The following is a 19,895-nucleotide window of genomic DNA, read 5'->3' as shown; positions in this document are numbered from 1 at the left end:
ATACACATTGCCTCTTATACTCTTGTATTACGCTAAAATCGTCTTCACTATCATTATACTGCCTACCGTTCTTTTTCTTTTTCTAAATCCCTCTTGGTAATCTGACAAAACTACATTCCTTTCCGTCCATTTACTTAACCTATTAGCTAAAACCCCTGTATAAATTTCACTTAGGGAATCTAACAGAGATATACCCCTATAATTGTTCATACCGTTTTGCTACCTTTCTTCTTGTATATTAGACATACAATTCCTGTTTACCACTCTCTAGGGTACTTACCCCCATCAAAAATCTTATTAAGTAATTTCACTATGCTCTCTATCATTGTCCCATTTTTGCTTATTTCTTTCCAGAACTTCTTGTTGATAACATTGCATCCTCCCGCCGATACACCCCTGATTTTTCCTATCACTCCCAAGGTTTCTTCTTTTTAATTTCTTTGTCCAGTTTGTATATTGAAACTCCCCTATCTCTCCAGATCACTTCCTCCCCTTCTCTGTCAACTCCTCCCCCCGAGTAGTTCACTCAAGTAGTTCACCCACTGCTCATCCTTAAGACTTGTTTTCTCAAGTCTCCTTCCGCACTTAAATATTCCGTATGTTCTCTCCCAAACCATTTCCGTTTTATTCATCCTACACTCTTTATTTATCGCTTCCGTTTGTTCTTTCACCCATGACCTTTTATCTCACGAATTTTCCTTTTGTATTCTTTCTTTAAATTACAGAAAACTTCTCTTTCTGAGCTCCCACCTTTTTTCCTATACTCTCCTAACGCACCTATAACCCTCTTTCGCATTACCTCACACTCTTTACCAAACCATTCTTCCCCCTCTCTCTTTTTTCTCCTTCTAACTTTTTCAATCTGGGCTATCCTCTTGATTGGATGTAGAAGCAATTCCAAAGCTCTATCTATGTTATTTTCCTCCAACGCCACCTCCCATCTATACCTTAGTAATTGTATCTCTTCTTTTACTATGTTATCCCATTCCCGTTCCGCTCTCTTAGTACATTTATATTTAATATACCCTCTCCCAGTTCATCATTCTTCTTAACCTCTTTCTTTTTGGGCCTCTCTTCCCTCTTTTTTAACAACACCCACACTGGAAAGTGCTGTGATTCAATCCAATCTCCTACTTCCATCCTTACAATTTCCTCTAGCAAATCTTCCGAACTTAATACTATGTCAATCACGCTTTTCCCTGCTCTGAAACATACGTAATTTTCCCAATGCTATGGCTCTCCTTCCGTCCATTTAGAATATATAAATTACCCGCTGCACACATTTATAGGTGTTTCTCACCATAACTGTTTGTGTCTTTATCCTCACTTCTTCCACCTTTCACCATTAACCCTCCTTCTTCTCTACTATAAACTGCGGCCTGGTCCCATATTCTCGCATTCTAGTCTCCAAAAACAACATGTCATATTCTCAAGCAAATTCCTCTCTTATCATGCTAATATCCACCAATAATTCTTCAAAAAATGCTTATTTGTGGATAAAGAACTCCTTGGGTGGCAATATGCGAATGCTAAACTTATCTTCTTAACCCGTCCCTCTTCTTTCCCCATATTAAATCTAATCCAGATAACCTCTTGCATCTCTGTCTCAATACCCTCTACTAGTCCACTAATTTCTTCCTTTATTAGAAGAACTATTCCTCCTGGGGTGCGTCCCTTATTTCTCTCCTTTCTTTTGTATTTATATTTAACCACAAATCCTTCCCATGTTACCTCTTTCCCTATTTCAAACCAAGTCTCCAAAAGTGCCACAATATCATAACTTTCCACTACTTCTTTAACCTTTTTATTGCCTAATTTTCCTAATAGACCTTCAATATTCACAAATCCTATTTGCCAATTTAGTTATAGCTTACCCTCCGCTCTTCCAAATTACCTCCCCTATTCTTCCTTCTTGTTACTATAGCCCTCTCACTCCCTCTTTCCATTTCGCCTTTCTTTAACATTTTTTGTCGTTCTCTTCCCTCAGTATCCTCCCACAAGTCGTTTAGACTCTTACTTCTTCCTTTGTTCATAACTGCTTTACTTTTATGTTCGTCACGCCTCTCACCTCCCTCATTGTTCTCTTGACCACTGCACCCTGCACTTAACGATTCTTGCGACTCTCCCTCACTCATCACTTCTCGACTCTCTTCTTCTGAATCCGCACTGCGCTGCTCACTTCCTCCTGGATTCTTCTCCTCACTTTCCTCAACTCCATCCCTATGTGGTTCTGCGACCTTCCTTCCATCTTGCACTGCCATCACTTCCACCTCCGTACTGTCGTGATCGTCCATAGCTTTCAATTTTGACACGGAAAACTCTCTAAACTATTTTCCACTTGACAGCACTAGCTTATACCCCCTTATGTGCGCTTTTAGCACTTGTTGTCTCGCTCTCCAAGGATGTATATTCAGAGTTTTCATAATTTCACTTCCTTCTTTACCCATATCTCTATTTACCCATACTTTCTGTCCTTGTAAGTTATTGACGTTTCTTAACACTATTTCTTCCATTATGGTAGACAATAATTTTACTCTAATTGGTCTGCAACCTTTAGCTTGGCCACTCTTTCCACATCGTCTATATCTACTTCACTAAAATTTATTTTCATCTTATTCTGTATGATCTCTACCACCTTACAAATAATGTCCACCTTGCCTTCCTTCTCATCTTCTTGCACGCCATATACAAATATACATTTCTTCATCCTCTCTTGGCTGCACACTTCTGCTTGCTTTTTCATCTTCTACATATTTTACTTTCCCTCTTAACAGCTCTACTTCTTTCTCATTACTACACGTTCTGTTCATCGATTCTTCTGTCTTAACTTCTATCAATTTCTTCATATTCCCCATCTCCTTTGTCTGCTCTTTTATCATATCCTTTATTTCTTTCACCTGGTCCCAAGGGCAGGTTTCCTCTATGACTTCCCTCGCTATCACCTTCAGTACTGCCAAATCTTCGAAGCTGAAGTTGCCACTGGTATTCGGGCCGGGGTTTAATCCCACCCCTACAATGACCAGAAGAACAGCTAACACTGTTGCTACCGCCTCACCCATCTTTACCATCTTTCCGTTTTTGCCAAACCATTCTTGAACTCCTTCCTCTACTTCCACTGCCACCTCCCAATGCGGCCCGGTACTGTTCCACTCCAACCATATTTCACAGCACGAACTACACAATGCGCTCGCACTCACCGATTGCTAAAGTTAGACTGTGCATCTCTGTTCTATTCCTTTGTCATGTCTATCTGCTTGTCTTTCTGTCTTTTTTATTTGCATTTTATTTATCCTTTTTCAATTCTCAGTAGTTCAGTTAAGTCTTCTTCTTAATGCGGTATCCTCTAGCGAAGGTTGGCAGTCAACATGGTGATGTTGAATTTGGATGCAGCGACACCGAACAGAGACATCGTGTCCAACCCACACCAGTCTACGAGGTTCTTCATCCATAGAGTTCGTCGTCTACCAGGACTCCTACGTCCTTCTATTCTTCGTTGAACAACAAGCTTCAGGATTCTGTACTTATAATTCCGCATTATATGGCCGAAATATTCCAGCTTCCGCCTTTTAATGGTCAGCATGACTTCAGTCTTCTTTCCAAGTCGATCCAACACCTCGGAATTTCCGATTCAGTTTGTCTATGAAATGCGACGCATCCGCCTGTTCAGTAAAGTAATCTGTCTTATTATGAAGAATTGACATCACAGCAACAAATCAGACATTGTCTACGTTCATGAACATGCAAGAGAACAGTAATTGTGCCGAAATAGGAGTTCATCCACCCCCAATAAGTCTAAAATACGACATACTACCTTTTATTTATAAAACAGAAATAAAATCTGCTCATATATCCGCGAGAGATAACGCAAATGATTACGAAATTGACAGCTAAAGCGAAGGAAGTGGATGAAACACATGCAGGTAGCATAAAATACATCAGCAGGATGGAAGACAATGTACTTGAAATTTACTTTATATGTTACTGAAGTTGGACAGTCGTACATTCGTGCTGAATGTTCGTTAATATTAGGCACATTTTCCGTAGATAATTCCCTTCTTCACGTCTTACCCTAATAAATATTTACACCTAACTATTCTCTACATCGGGTAAAATAATGTTGTTTATTGTATCACACAGACACTTTTAAAATCCAAATGCTTTCATTCCAATATACCAGGCAAATAAGCCGCAACGAAAATGCTATAATTTCTACCTTTTTATAGATTATCCCGTCTTTATTTGATCTTAGTACCTTGTATGGCCTTTTCGGCCATTTCAGGTCTCTGGCTCACTGTAGAATTATTGAGATTAGTGCATTAACGCCATCTTGAACAAGAAAGTCCCATTCCATTCCGGCAAATTTAATGAGGTCTGGGAGTGTCTGTGGAGGTTGTGGATGATCAAAGACAGCCGTTTTCCTCCTGTCCCATGCATGGCGCAATGCAGATCATTTCGGGTGAATTAGCTGGTCCATTCATACGGTATTCCCGTCTTTCTCATGAAGATCCTCACCGATTCTCCTAGATGACGGTGAGCATTACCGTCAACGAAAATGAGTTCAGCACCACATTCGTTCCTAAATGTTTGTGCAAATGGTCTAAGAACTTCATCGGTATACCGCTGAACTCTTATTGTCTCTCGAAATGTTATCAAAGCCCTGCGACGGCCATGCATAATCCCAGCCAAAAGCATTACACCACCACCTCCAAATGCATGCACCTGTTGAATTTTACATCGCGTCCCTTATGTCTCCACATCCTTTGCGATATCCGTGTTTTGTCTGCAAACATGATATTACGCCATTCATCCAACCCCCAATTATGGTGTAGGATAGCCCACATGCTCCTCTCAACACGATGACGATTCTTTAGTGGAACACGTCGAATCGGTCGAATTGACCTTGATTGGGCACTCTGAATCCCACTGCGTACAGTTTCTGCAGATACACAAACCCGGTTGCCATCAAGAAGTCATCTCGTACTTGTTGACTTCTTTGCACTGTTATGCGGATATACCTATTCTGACATGACTTTGTCACTCTCGGTCAAACTTTCCTTGGTCTATGAATATTGAATTTTCACGACCTATCCTTGGCCTATCAGTCACAGCAATGGTCTGATGGTGTATTTTCCTTGTGTAATTGATCTTTGTGTAATCTCTACGATGCGTGACACTGCTGCTTGTGTGTGTTCATCGTGAATCAATGGCACAATTCTGACGCGGTCAAGCTGGAAAATACGCATTGCACATGAAACGTAAACACTGTCTGAAGGTCGTATTGCACTGCATACACTATTGCCAATCTTCACCTGAAATGGCCTAGTTCACCCCAGACTGAAAACACAGCGCAGACAGTAGTCGATTCGATTATGCTTAAAGCTATTTGACATTTTATTACACCAACACTTGCTGTTTTATGATAGGGTAGTTTATGTGTCATTATTTCAGCCTTCTCAGCTGCAAAGGCCATCAGCTTTATTCTCCTCCCATAGCAGTTTATCTCATATAAGATTTCTTTGAAGGTGTGTTCATGGAATGGACATAGTGAAGAGATTTCTTCAGTGTTAACATTATACGTTAAATTTCCCTCCAATATTCAAAACAATAACGATGGATTACATTAATCATTTCGCTCATCATTTTTGCCACACGCGTTTAGCTTTGGTCCAAATATAGCCAAATATTGACTACATTTAGCATGTGGATATTTAGCTGATTCACCTTGTATTCCTTAGTTCCTTACCCGTAGCACATTAGGTTCATTAGCAGGTGCTCATGGTAGAGATAACGGATTTCAATATAGCCTTTAATTATTTAGGGATGTCTAAATACTGTTTTAATAAGTTCAGTGAATTCACTGATGCATTAGTAAATTGTTCAAAATTCGTTATTTCCAGGGTTGCCTAGTTCAAGTTAATGTAACCCTTGGACCTTCTGGTTTCTCAGTACGTTATAGGTTCTCAAGATAAGTGGATAGATAGTGAAATTAAAAGTGTAGAAAGATTCGTCAGGAACAATCAAAGCATTAGGTAAAGCTCAACAAATATTTAGATAACTAACGTAAAGCTCAAAAGAAAGACATCAAATGATTTGAGAGATTAAACAAATAACACAAATATGACAGGCACCTGTAATAGAAATTCATGGATGGTATATTTGTCGGATTAGAACTGATATAATTACTCGATCTTCTTTTATGCTAAAATATCCCTTTCGAAGCTAATTTTGAACACCACTTATGATCACTCCCAGTGAAAGAATCGTTTATATTGTAGCAATTTAGATTTTTATCTTCTCGAGTTCCTTGAGGAAGCGGCTTCATAATTAATTTCTTCTCAAAAGGAAAAAAAAAGCAAGTGTTTCTTGTATTATTGGTAACAAAGAGTTATTTCAGAATTAGTTTCTGACTCAGAATGTAGAATATCTAAACAGTATAATGTTGGTTTTTGGTGCTGTTGTTGTTGATAATTGCATTTCCTTACTAATCCCTTAAAGGTTTATTGACAACTTCTGCAAGACGATAGTAGAATCAGCGGCCTACTATGAGTATTAATTATGAAGACTGCCCTATACCAGAAGATTTTGTGTCTGCAATTGTTCAATATGCTGGCCGAGGCCTAATGATTGTAATATAAGTAGGAATTTTGGTATATATGGCCTTGGATAATTATTTCCTTGTAAAAAATATGTTAATGATTTCAAGGTAATCAAGTTTGTGAAAACTTTTATTCCATGTTTCATAACTCATCTATCTAATATTGTTCATTCTTGACTACATGACAGTACTCATATAATTTTTGACTCCTTGGTTCCAGTCACCTGACATTAACGAATGTCTTCATCTCTTTCAAGAGATCTTAATAGTATAAGCACTTGTTCGAGGACCAGCGTCAAACTTCAACTGATTTAGCGTATGCAGTGCTTCCCATGCAGAGCTCCACGTGACCATCCAAGGACTCCTGCTTCGATGCATTAGTTATTATTTATCCAGACCAAGTTTATACTTGACATCTCCATGACAAATTGAAACTTAAGGCAATCAAACTGGTTTAAGTATTATTTCCAAGTGAAAGGAATCAGATATATTGCGCTATGTTAAAACGTTGTACTTGAGGGAAACACGAACATTGAGTAAGAAGACACGAAATTATCAAACACAATGTCATTCAAATTCATGAGGATCTATCACAGAAAATATTTTATAACTAGCACTCAAAGCTATGAAAGCCTCTCATATTTTTGTAAACGTGAAGTAACAGTTATAATAAAGGTGTAAGTACGATATGACTGAAGCAAATCCATTGTAAAAGAAAACCACGTACAGAGTGGTCATGTGGAAAACGAATATGATCTTACATAACCCTAACACATTAAACTCAAAGTGAGTGCTGACTAGTATGAAAGTCAAGACAACGTTTATGTTATTTATATTCACGTAAAATATATATTTCTACTTAAATAAATTTACAGTGAATAAAATGCTCATTCTGATCTCTAACATTCATCTACGAACCTGAGGTAAACACATTTAATTGCAATTTAAAGCAGACATGATTTGAAACCAGAAGAAATGAGACTATTCACCAGAATAAATTCACCAGAAGACAAAGCTCACGTGTATGATAGTATTTTTATTGACTCATCTTCAGTATTTGGCTGTTCGGCAAAGGGCTCAAAAACTGATACCTCGAAAACCAAACTTAAAGACGTAATAAATTTCGATTTTGTTCATGTACGACATAGCAGCAAATGTCAAGTACAATCTTGATCTGGATATATAATAAGTTTAGGTAGTTTGTGAGCCACACCCAGTAGCTGTGACTACCGGTGCGTGAGTAGTCGTCATCTGTGAGGTCTGTTCCTCTGCATCAGTAAGTGAACCAAGCGTAGTATAGATGTAGATAAAACCTCTCAGCAGCCTTTCCGGGAGCAAGATTAATTTTTGTTAGCTCACTAAATGCTGTTGCCAGTATTTCCTCCGAGATTGTTTTCCTACATTACACAATTTCAAATGTGTACGATACTATAGATACTTTCGATTACAACTGTTTTCATAATGTTATTTAACTCTTTAATTTGTATGCTTCTTACTTTCTGTTTCATGGACACGTGCTCCGGGCGTTTCGTCTGATGCAGTCCAAGGTATACAAATGTTTGATTCTCCTCCATACGATCTATGTAGAATCTTTCCTTGCTTACAAATCCTAGGGTATCAAGTTTTCCTTGCTTGGTATTTCATATTTTGAATTCATCCCGAACATTTGTAATCCTAACACCATTATAAAATGACTTCATTAAAAGCTGATTTAATTTAAGTTGTTGATGCTTGTGTTGTTGCTTTAAATTATACAGGTTAAAATAATCCAGGTGAACTGTACAATTAATGCCATAATTTTCCCGAATAAACGTTAAGCAGCATATAATAATAAATCACAGGTGAAATAAGTTTTACTAAAGACGGAACTTGAAAATATGTGCTGTGATGCGTTTTTCTGGAGCAATACAGGAAAACTCACAACTTAACACTGAGTTACCTCTAGCTCAGAAAATTCTTCTACAAGGTTAAAAAGAAACTTACTGTCTATGACGTAACAATGCTTGAAGTGTATCTATCATGCGATAAATTTTCATCGAGTACCCGTAATTAGTTTAATCCTACAGCAAAGTCAAATAGTTCGCTATGATGTGGACAAAATATTTTTCCTTTCTGTATTGCTTTTCTGATCGTGATAGGGTAACCTGTAGGGTTTTTCAAAACTCCGTCCTTCACTACAATAACACGCAGTTTCGTACACACGGAAAATGTCGCTCACCCTCTTCGTAGAGTCTGCCTTACAATGGCTGCACGAGGATAGAAATAGACACACGAAATTATTATACGGTAAAATTATTCCGGAGGTAAATCAGTCTGCATTATGTTCTACGGGTGGGTACTAAACGACTTCAAGGAATCATCGAGAATGGGAATTCTGACATTTACTGTCTGAAAATGGATTTTAGACGCCTAAGTCACTGTAATAGGCTAGAAAATCGGAAGAGGGCAATAGACTAACGTCATATTTAGCTTGAATAAGGAACGCAGGATTTCTGGCCAAGTGAATGCATAATTATAAACATAATATCAAGTTTGAAGAACATTCTTGAGTTGGCTTGGTAGTGAATCAGAAATTACGACAACGGCTAAATGATTATGACCGTCTTAGTAAATACAGTAGGCTGTCACTTGTAAAGCAAACATTAAGCCTAGACTCACTATCATAGTAGAGGTCTTCATGCCTACTAGATCAACAGATGATAGAGAAACCGAACGAATACGTGAAGAGATAGGAAACTTAATACACTCTGTAAAATTTGATGGAAATGAAAACCTACATGTGATAGTATATTTGAATGCAGTGGACGGACAGTGAAGGTAAATTATTGGAGACGGAAATTATGGAATGGACATAGGAATGAAAGGGGGAGCTGACAGCTAGAATTCTTCTTTAAATAGTCTTTGATAAAACTTCATTTAAAACCTATGAAAGACGATTGTACACATGTAAGGACCTGAATATATTCCAATGGGTCAAATAAGCTTCATAGTGGTTAGACAGAGATTCAGAAATCACGTCTTGGATGTTATGTACTCGTATTCCCAGGAACATGTGTGGACTACAGAAAAAAACGTGGTGCTCATGCAATACAGACTTAAACTGCAAAGTTGAAGAAAGGGAAGAAGACAAAGGAGAAGGAATGTATATAAATTGAAGAAAGAGAACGTGAGAGAGAAAGTACTGACTGAGAAACGAACACAATATAATGAAGCAATGGTGTTTTATGGAATTAAATTGGTAGAGTTATTAATGAATCTTCAGGAGGGAAGAAAGATCAAATGGCCAACAATTGATAACTCGTTTGGTACAAGACATGACTAATGGATTGTAAGTAAATAATTGCAAAAATGAAGAGAAAAAACGAAGTACTGACGAATAAAACATTAAAGACATAAAATAAAACTTTCCTCTTTCTTGCCTACTTCACCAGTTTCAATGGGTCAGCACTTGGAGTAGATTAGGCCCAGGTTTATGATCTTATGAATATGAAGCACTTCACTTAGAGGTAAGACGGCGTCGGATGGTCGTATTGCTATACATTCTCAGGAACCTGTGTAAGCATCTTCAAATGCCACCGGCCTGAAAGAGGTCAAACCTGCCAACTTGAGCTGAGAAAGCCAGCACCGTAACAGTTTGAGTCCCGCAGCCCGGCATAAAAAGTAGAATCTGTACTTAAGAATACGAAGGAGACTTAAACACTGTGAGGGAACTAATGTATCTACAGGAATATTAGGAGTTCAGACGGAAAACCACTCAAGGCATGACAGAACCCCATCGATAAGCTGTATCAAGAGAGGGAAAGGGGTACTGGGAAGGGACAAGATTATCTCCTCCCATGACATAGTAGAACTAATTTCCTGCTCAGAATTTGGGAGGATCATAAATGGAAGTAAGTTATCTGGAATTGATACACCTCTGCCTTGGGAAAAGGAGACACGACTAAAGCATCCCATAAGTAATTTCCTTTTGCTACTGGTTTGACGTCGTACTGACATATCGAAGGTTTTCGGTGACGCAAGGATGAAAATAAAACTAGGTTGGGATGGCAGCAGCTGTGGCCTTAATTAATGAGTAAGGTATATAAGGCAGGAAAATTGCCCATTTTAAATCATTCGTATGATTGACCCTTAGTCTTGGTTTTCCTGATACGGGGTGTGAGGTCAGATAATATCAGTTTGTATGACAACATTTTATGGCTGGATGCCCTTCCTAACTACAACTTCAGTTGAGGAGCTAATGAGGATAAAATGGATGATGATGAATGGAAATGAGTGAGGAGGTGGAAAGAACCGGCTGTGACCAATGAATAGGAACTGTCTCTGCATTTTCTTGCTAGTGAAAATAGGAAACCACTGAAAACCATTTTCAGAACAGCTGATGATGGGGTTCGAAACCACTTGCCTCCCGAATACAGAGCTTAGCTCCATAGCCGGTGCGCGTTAACATGCGCGGCCACTCCGTTCGGTTCATTTTAAAATAATGTAGTCATCTATAAATCCAAGAAAGCAGGCACTGACACGAATGAAAACTACCAAAAATTCGTTTGGTGTCTCAAGTGCGTAAAATGTTGTCAACAATTGTTTAGAGAGAAATAGAAGGACAATTGTAAGTCGGACTGAAAAATGTACAAATGTGTTGAAACACCAGAAGCTATCCTGGCTTTACCAAACAAAGAGGAGCAAGACCGTGTGAGTGGCAATTGTAGGTATGGAATAGACGTTTGATAATGTTGCTTGGTCCATGCTCTTAGATATTCTGAAGATTATTGTAATTAGGCAGGGAGGAAAGATTGGATGCCTGTCAGTGGTACAAAAATCAAACTACAGTAATAAGAATAGAGGAACATAAAAAATAAGCAACTTTGAAGAAAAATTGAGTCGAGTATGCAGTTTGTCCCTTCCCCAGTTAATAAATGACAAAATTGGAAGAGGAATCAACATTCCAGGAGGAAAAAATATCAAAACTTCAAGATTTTCCAGTAAAAACAACGTTCTGAGTTACAGAGAATCTGGAGAATTTGCTGAAGGTTATGGATACGGTCTTGGAGAAGCAGTAGAGAGAAGCCATTTTCGTACCCGCCACAAAGACCCTTGGAGTAGTGGTCACGTCAGTGGTTAACTCCATGCAGGTCACTTCTACTCGCAGGAGTCAACCGCGGAATGATTTCTGGTGTAAGCTGAGTGGACCTCAGGGTCATGTGCCTCTCCGGGAGTGTAAATCTCGTTTCTAAGTTTTTCGACCTCCTAGTGGGGAATCGAACCCACGTCTTTTCGGGTGAACCGAGCACGCCTTAACGACATCGGCTAGGCAGCCTCCCTTGGAGAAATAGCGCAAGATGAAAATAAGTACATAAACAAATAAAATGTAAATATATAAATAGCCACATAAATAAATCTAAAATGTAACTATATGCAGTCAAATGAAGTCATGTGATCCGGGAAATGTCACATTAGAAAATAAAGTAAATAGATGAATGCTAATAAAATAACAGAAAAATCTATGATAAGAGAAGCAATAAGTACGTAGAATGCATAGTCGTCCAAGAAAGAAAATACATTTTATCTCCTCAGGCATATGTGCATTAGAAAGACAATTGAGTGGAATGTGGCTTTGTATAGAAGTGTGATATGAACAATAAGTAGCTCAGAAAAAAGAGAATTCTATCTTTGAAAATTACGTGTTACAAATGAATGGTGAGAGTGAAATGGGTAGACAGGATCACGAATGGAGAGATCCTGAATCAAGTTGGCGAGCGGAGATCGATTTGGCGAAATGTAGCTAGAGTAAGAAATATAATGATTGGACACATCTTGAGACACCCAGGAATTGTTATTTGGTTTAAAAAAGTGTGGTGTACAAGAATTGTTTAAGGAGACCAAGATAGTCAGCACAGGACATGTGACATAGAACACTGCATCAAGCCACTTTTGGACAAGAATAAGAATAAGGGTAAATTTTACATTCTGCTTTACGTCACATCGGTACGGAGGTCTTATGGCGAGATGGAATAGGAAGGGGTAGGAGTGGGAAGGAAGAGACCCTGGCTCTAATTAAAGTGTGGAAATGGAAAACCGCGTAAAACTGTCTTCAGCGCTGTCGACTGTGAAGTTCGAACCCACTATCTCCCGAATGTAAGCCGATAACTAAGCCACTTGCTCGGTGAACAAATGTAAGTAACATGCTTTTCTCAGACAGTCATCACAATTATTCATATGCTCAGTTGTTTCGGAAATTAATTAATTCAAGTTAATTTAGGGACACACGCTGTTTATTTTGTTAGACATTTACTGTCATCGACTGAACGAAAATGAAAAGAATAATTAACGTTATAACGGACTGAAATATAGACATATTTCATTATTGGCATCACAGTAAAGTTTGATATTTGAACAACCCTTTCATAATAATAATAATAATAATAATAATAATAATAATAATAATAATAATAATAATAATAATAATATAATGCCATCAATTCTCACTCTCGGAAATGTCCCCCGTCCACTCTCTCCTTTGAAATGTCACGACAATATTACGCCCTGCACCGTAGCGTACTGTTGGTATGTCTATAACCCAGATCCGTTCTATACTTTCACTGCTAACTAGCTTAGTCAAATTCACTTGTTTATGTAGACTGAGTAGGATATCCTGTATTATTTTAGGGCCTGTAGTAGCTTGTGTAACTACAATTTCATGGGCTAAGGATAGGGAAATATACTCAGGACATAATATAAGACACAAAGGTGAGTGTGACCAAAATAACTGGCCATGAGACAAGACTGACTTTTTTCATGAATTAATGATACACAGTACAGTGAATTTAATAGTCTTGCTTCCCGGTTTGTGTGTCTAGATGTGGAGGTGCTCTCATAATTGCGAGGTAACGATCCATATAAAGTAACGTGACATTCCCAAAGGGTTCCGTCGTCAGTACACTCACCTGTACAACTTGCAAACAATTTTTTCACATTCAAGTAAGTAGCTTTCATAAGATACTGTATTTTTAAAGATGATCAAATTTAAGGGATTAAGGGATATCGTTCATAACTCAACATTTTGCCAAAGAGGGGTTGAAACGAAGTCTATAATACTGAGCGGCCGGAATATCTTCTGGATGTAGGGAAAACAGGGGCATAGTTGCACGTATATATCTTGTTTCACATTAATCCATGATGTCAAATTCTGAGCAGGACGGATAAGGACGTAGACTACCTCGTCTCAAGGCCCTAAAAGTTATCAATACCAACAAGGAAACCACAATAACGCGTTGTTCAGAAAACCATTAAGTAAGCTATACTGACGTAGTTCCGGTTTGATTTCTCTGGAAAGTTTATACAGGAATGAACCAATATGGTAGAAATAGTATTTGATTTGAATAGATTCGCAATTGCAGCCCCTAATGATCTGTAGGTGCAACTTCCCAATTTTTAGAATATTTGCTTTAGATGGATAGACTACCTGGAGGTGAAAATAGTTTTATGATGAGTTTTGTTTAATCAGATATTTAACTATCGTTGTTAGAATCACTAACCATGATGGCCATGTTGCTTCAATGAGGGGACGAGAAGGAGGATGGATTGGAGAGAGAATTTCAAAATTGTGTTACCTATTAGCTCTCAACTCAATTCTTGGGACTTAAAATAAAGACACCATAGGTAACCACATTCCGAATGATCAACGACGGAATTCCCCAATAGTGTACATACATAATAACTAACGTGACCAAAGTTTAAAATGCACTGATTCAACTCACTATATAATAACAGATCTTCAAAATGGTAAAAATATATTTTATGATACTTCAGGTTACAAGTAATTTCCGTTGTAATTAGCAGTATTCTGGTACTGGATATTTTGTTTGCTGAACCCCTGACACAGAAATAGTCTGTATGTATATACATACCTTGCATGTATATTACAATAGGCATTTTAGTTCGTCTCTAAACTTCTTGTACATAGAAGAAGTATTTAGTTTAGTAATTGGATCTATGCATTGTGTAATGCACTTAGTACCTTTAATGATTTTGTGGTGAATATTCTAAGAATGTTTATATGTACGTATTTGTTCAGTTTGGATATTCGACAAAAACAATGATTTTATAGAAGCACACTTTTCCATAATACACAATTAAAGGATTGATTTAACCCGATTTAACCCTTCCCTGCAAGGGCGTGTAAAACCGTCATCGCGTAGCCCATTGTTTTCGGAAATATTTCTCTTAACCATCAATTAAGTTATAACATTGGTAACATAAGATACATTTTCCTGCGTTGTAATCGCGAGCTAGTTGATTATATAACTATCATGGAAATTCCGTAGACCATACTTAATATCAGTGAACCATCCTGATAGGTCATTCATATTTTATATATTATTTTGGCGTTATGTTCATAAGAATCTTCGGTGGCGGTTTATGGGCCGTGTTAATATCCGAAGGCAATTTCTACAATGATTACGTTTATTAAAAAATTGGTCATTTTGTTTGTGGTATGATTGTTAGTAAATGAGATGTAAACATCATAACGGAGAGGAATCAATTCACCAAGTCCATCACAGTAGTGGAGATTACGAGGACCCAAAATCACACATTAATTCTGAATATTATAATTCTATTATATTATTTGAACCTATAGAAAATAATTTGCTCTTATATTGTTAAAGGAGGACTTAAAACAAGAAAATCAGTTCCAAAGTTAAACTACCAAATTGCAGCAATAGTGTGACGTTGTCCGCCAATTTAACGTAAAGCCTTGGGAGGAGCAAGTTAGCTTGGCTGCAGCCACGAGCTACGTCACCGAGTTAGAGTCCTACACGCTCGCCACTGCAGCACCAGTCAGGATCGCGCCAAGCGCGCAAGGCCAGCCCCTCTGCCACAACTTCGTGATCTCAATCCACGCCTCCCTTACGGCGCTAGAACTTTCTGGTTCCAGAGGACTCCAGTGGCTTCCACTCTCACGAAGTATCAGGAAGGGCCGGCCTCCCCATATAAAGCAGGCCGATCGAGCTTCAGTGGTTCATTTTTATTTCAGTTCTCCTAGTGATTCAGTCGAAGAGAGAGTGTTGAGATTGTACTGCTGCGAAACACTGGGAGAGCTGTTGTGGAATTCTGGATCAGTCGAGTGCTGTTTGTTTATGTGTGTGTATTCTCAAGGCGAGTACTAGATATTGCAGCTGAGCGAGAAGATAGTGAACGAAGACCGCCGTAAGTGTATAGACTGTGTAGCATGAACAGATTTGTAAGACTGTGATGCGCGTAAACTGTGAACTGTGCGGCCGCTATAGGACCAGTGGGTATGAATATGAACTAGGTAAGGCGCTAATTTTGAATACTTAAGTAAATGACTAGTGTGACTGAGCAGTGAGAGCAGATAGAGAGCGCGAACTAGCGTAATTGTGTGCCTGTGTAGTTGTATAAGCAATCATTACTTAGTTAATAAATCCTGTAGTAAAAGTTACTAGGCGTATGTTTATTTATCCACCCAACTTCAGGTTACAACTAGTGTCAAAATCGGTGTCGACTGGTGGCGTATTTCGTAGTTCATACAGTATATTTTTCTAGTTAGTATATAACTGGATACCGAATATTTCCAGGCCCTTCTTCATTTTTTATGTTAACTTAAATGCTGCCAAGGTGAACTTAAATCTAGCTATGGACAACGGAAAGCTGTATCCTTGATCGCCGGGTTATATGGGCAAGCAGCGAAGGCATTCCACATCCTCCTACCGTGTACCACCTTGTGGGAGCGCTCAACGGGCGATACGGTGACCACCAGCTGGTAGCCACCTACCGTGTCCAGCTCAGGAAAATGATCCAGCGCGCCTACGACAGGCTACAGGAATTCGTACCCGAGGTCGAGTAGCTCGCTCACCAGACTCTGGGTGGGCTGCCTCAGGATCACATCAAGCGCGAGGCAGCCTATACCTTCATCGATGGGCTCTGCGATGCTGAGATCCGTCAAGAGCTCATGCCTAGCGGGGAGCAATACGCAAGAGGTGGCCCTGATGATACCCCTGAGTATAGGGGCAGGTAACCACGGCACCGTCACCAAGGATAACAGCCGTGAAGACCGAGGACTCAGGGGTGGCTCACCTTGTAACAGGAGACGATGCACTCCACTGACGACACGTGGAGGACCCCGCGAGATTACCTTCTGGAACTGTGGCGAGTGCAGCAATGTCCGGAGGAGCTGCCGAGTGGGGGAGGCCCCTGTTCATTGAAACGACTAAGGGCCGACAACGAGAGAGACTCGTCGGCGCCGTCACTATCATATCCTCCACGCATATTAAACGTGGTCACCGAGTGGACCGACGAAACCTTGATCGCCGAAGGGAGGCTCGGGGACAGCCAGTGCCAGTTCACGGTGGATACTGGGGTGGCATTAATCGTCATTAGGCTAGACATCGTCCAGGGTCAGCCAAGGAGGGAGCCAACCACCCCTATGTGCTTCCCGAGGCACCATTACTGTCCTAAAAGAAGCGCTCAGCAACCTGTCGCCGGGGCAACGGCACCTACGAGACTGAGCATTCGTCGCTGCCATCAGGGACGAGGTCGTCCTGGGCCTAAACGCACTACGGTCGTACGAGGCAATTGTTGACGTGGGACGGCATGTCCTGTGGCTCGGTAGGCAGGAGGTAACGCTCCGACGCCCATAATACGACCCCGAATACTGATATTAACGATTACCAGCGAAGAGGTCATACTCTCCAATGTTGAAGAGATGGTAACAGCACGGCTGAAGGGACCCGTGCAAGGTGATAGCTTTCTCGTGGAACCCAGATCAACGACCTGCGAATAAGGACCTTACGTGGCCAAGACGCTTATACCAGCACAGAGGTGCGTCCCGGTAAAAGTACTGAATTCGACGTCGTGGGATCAGAAGATATCTAACAGGCTGGAGCTTGGGACGTTTGAGCCAGTTACGTGCATCGTGCCAGTGGACGAAGAAGACATACAGGCCCCGGAAGGAGATGAATTTAGAACAAGCTCAGGAAAATTATTGCCGAAATCCGGAAGCACCTGGATGCAAGGCATGTCAAGGAGCTAAAGGAACTAATCCGCGAGTTTCAGATTATCTTCACTGCTACATGAGGTAATTACGGAAGGGCGGAGATGATTAAATGTACCATCGCATTAACACCCGTGTCACCACTCCAATCCGGCAATTATGCCGGAGGATTCTCCTGGCAGAGAAGGGGGAAATCGACTGGATGTCGGATGACATGAATCAGTGGGGAGTCATTGAAGAGTCGAACATCACGTGGTCATCATCGATGGACCTGGTGAAGAAGAAAGGTGGCGGGCACCGTTTCTGCATCGATTACTGCAAGTTAAATGACGACACAAACAAGGATTGCGTTCCGCTACCCCGCATAGACGACAACCTGGACACGTTGTATGGATCCCCGTGGTTTTTTACCTTGGACCACCGTTCCGGGTACTGGCAAATGGCCCTCCATCCAGAAGACATGGAGAAGACTGTATTCTCTACCAATCAAGAGTTGTACGAGTTCACCGTGATGCCCTCTATAAAACTGTATTCACCATTTGCTGTTGGCCCGCATCACATTGCAACATCTCCTAGTCGCTGACTCACTCCACAGAAGCATACAACGTACTGAAGGCTGCGTCATCCGTTTGTCGGCCTACACTGTGACGTCACGTCACTCCACTGTCTACGATATTCCAGAACATTCAAGTTGGTGCTATTCCGCTTTTCCTTACCTCGTCAAGGATATATAAATTATCTCACCCTCGCCCCCAAATGTCAGGTTATTTTGAATCACGGTGGCTCGAGTATTGGGGTGGAGTACTACTTTAAAACAATGGAGCTGGATCTCCCATTGCGAGTCTTTATTATTGCAGCATGAGGTAACACGATGGATAAGAAGACTTTAATCTTGCTAATTTTGTCAGTGACAGTGTTTCTTCACAATTCCAGTTCCGTACTATAACGTTTCCTATTGTGGTCATTATAAATCAAGGCTCAAATGATTATTTATGTGGCAAAATTTGCATAATGTTTACATGGAAACTTGCTGTCAGCATTACATGGGCAGTCAATGATAAAATTAATTTTGGGTGAAAATTGTATTCACATATTATCGTATTCAGGTGGTAAATAATTGATGAATAAAACTAAAAGATGCGGTCTTCAGGATACAGTGTGTATTTCCATTGAAAGTGTTAAGTCTTGAAATTATGTGCAAGCAAATTTGTCTCCCTCATGTAATAATATTTTAATAAATACTGTATATCTGAGGATGATATGTATATTCCATGAACAAAGTGATTTTGAAAATGCATCTTCCCAAAATTAGTTCATAATGCTTCTAAGTAAGCGAATTTCACGTTTTAAACCCTATTGGTTGGATTCCAGTAGTAATATCGTTTTAGATAGTTATTTAGTGTTATTAGCGGTTTTTTTGTATTCCTTCTTTCTCCTGAGTTCCTTTTCCCTTGTCATAATACCGCTCTCAAATCATGTAACTTACCCTCACCACATTTTATAAATGTTAAAAATCAAAACCATGTCTCTTGTCCGGAACGATAGGATGCTTCCCTATAAATATCATGTCCATTGTAAGCTCCTCAGCTTTAGTTATGAGAGATGTTAATTTTAAAAAAGAAAGACACTTTAGTATAAATTTTACCCTAATGTAGGATTGATCAACTTAATATGGGCCTAGGTGAAATTTAAATCATAGTATATTGTACGTTCGTCCGGCCCCGCGGTGTAGGGGCAACGCGTCCGCCTGGACCCAGGGTCGATTCCGGGCGGGTCAGGTTTTTCAATTTTAAATTATTAATATCCCTGGCCTGGAGACTGGGTGTTTGTGTCGTCCTTAACGTTCCCGTCCTCACATTCAACACTCTATACTTTCGCAATTCCACTTGCACACAGGTTCCTATCATATGGTGCAAGTAGTGGCAAAAGATCTACAGAGGTCGACGCCACAAAAGAATTAGCATTTAAAAAAGAAAATATTGTATGTTTGTGGATACTAATCTAAGATAAGAAAAGTGTTAGAAAATAACCCATTAATGTTAATGGTGATATCTGCGAAGAACAGAAATATTCAAATTCTTTAATGCAGTGTCTGTCCCATTCGTGTTCCTCTTTCTTTCCTGTTTATAACATACCATCCGTGTAAATCACGTATTCCATGTCCGGCTCCGTGAATAAATGGTTAGCGTGCTGGCCTTTGGTCACAGGGGTCCCGGGTTCGATTCCCGGCAGGGTTAATTCCTCTGGCAGGGGGGCTGGGGGTGTGTGTCGTCTTCATCATTATTTCATCCT

The sequence above is a fragment of the Anabrus simplex genome, chromosome 2 (assembly GCF_040414725.1).
Source record: "Anabrus simplex isolate iqAnaSimp1 chromosome 2, ASM4041472v1, whole genome shotgun sequence".
Lineage (NCBI taxonomy): Eukaryota > Metazoa > Arthropoda > Insecta > Orthoptera > Tettigoniidae > Anabrus > Anabrus simplex.
This window is presented reverse-complemented; position numbering follows the sequence as displayed.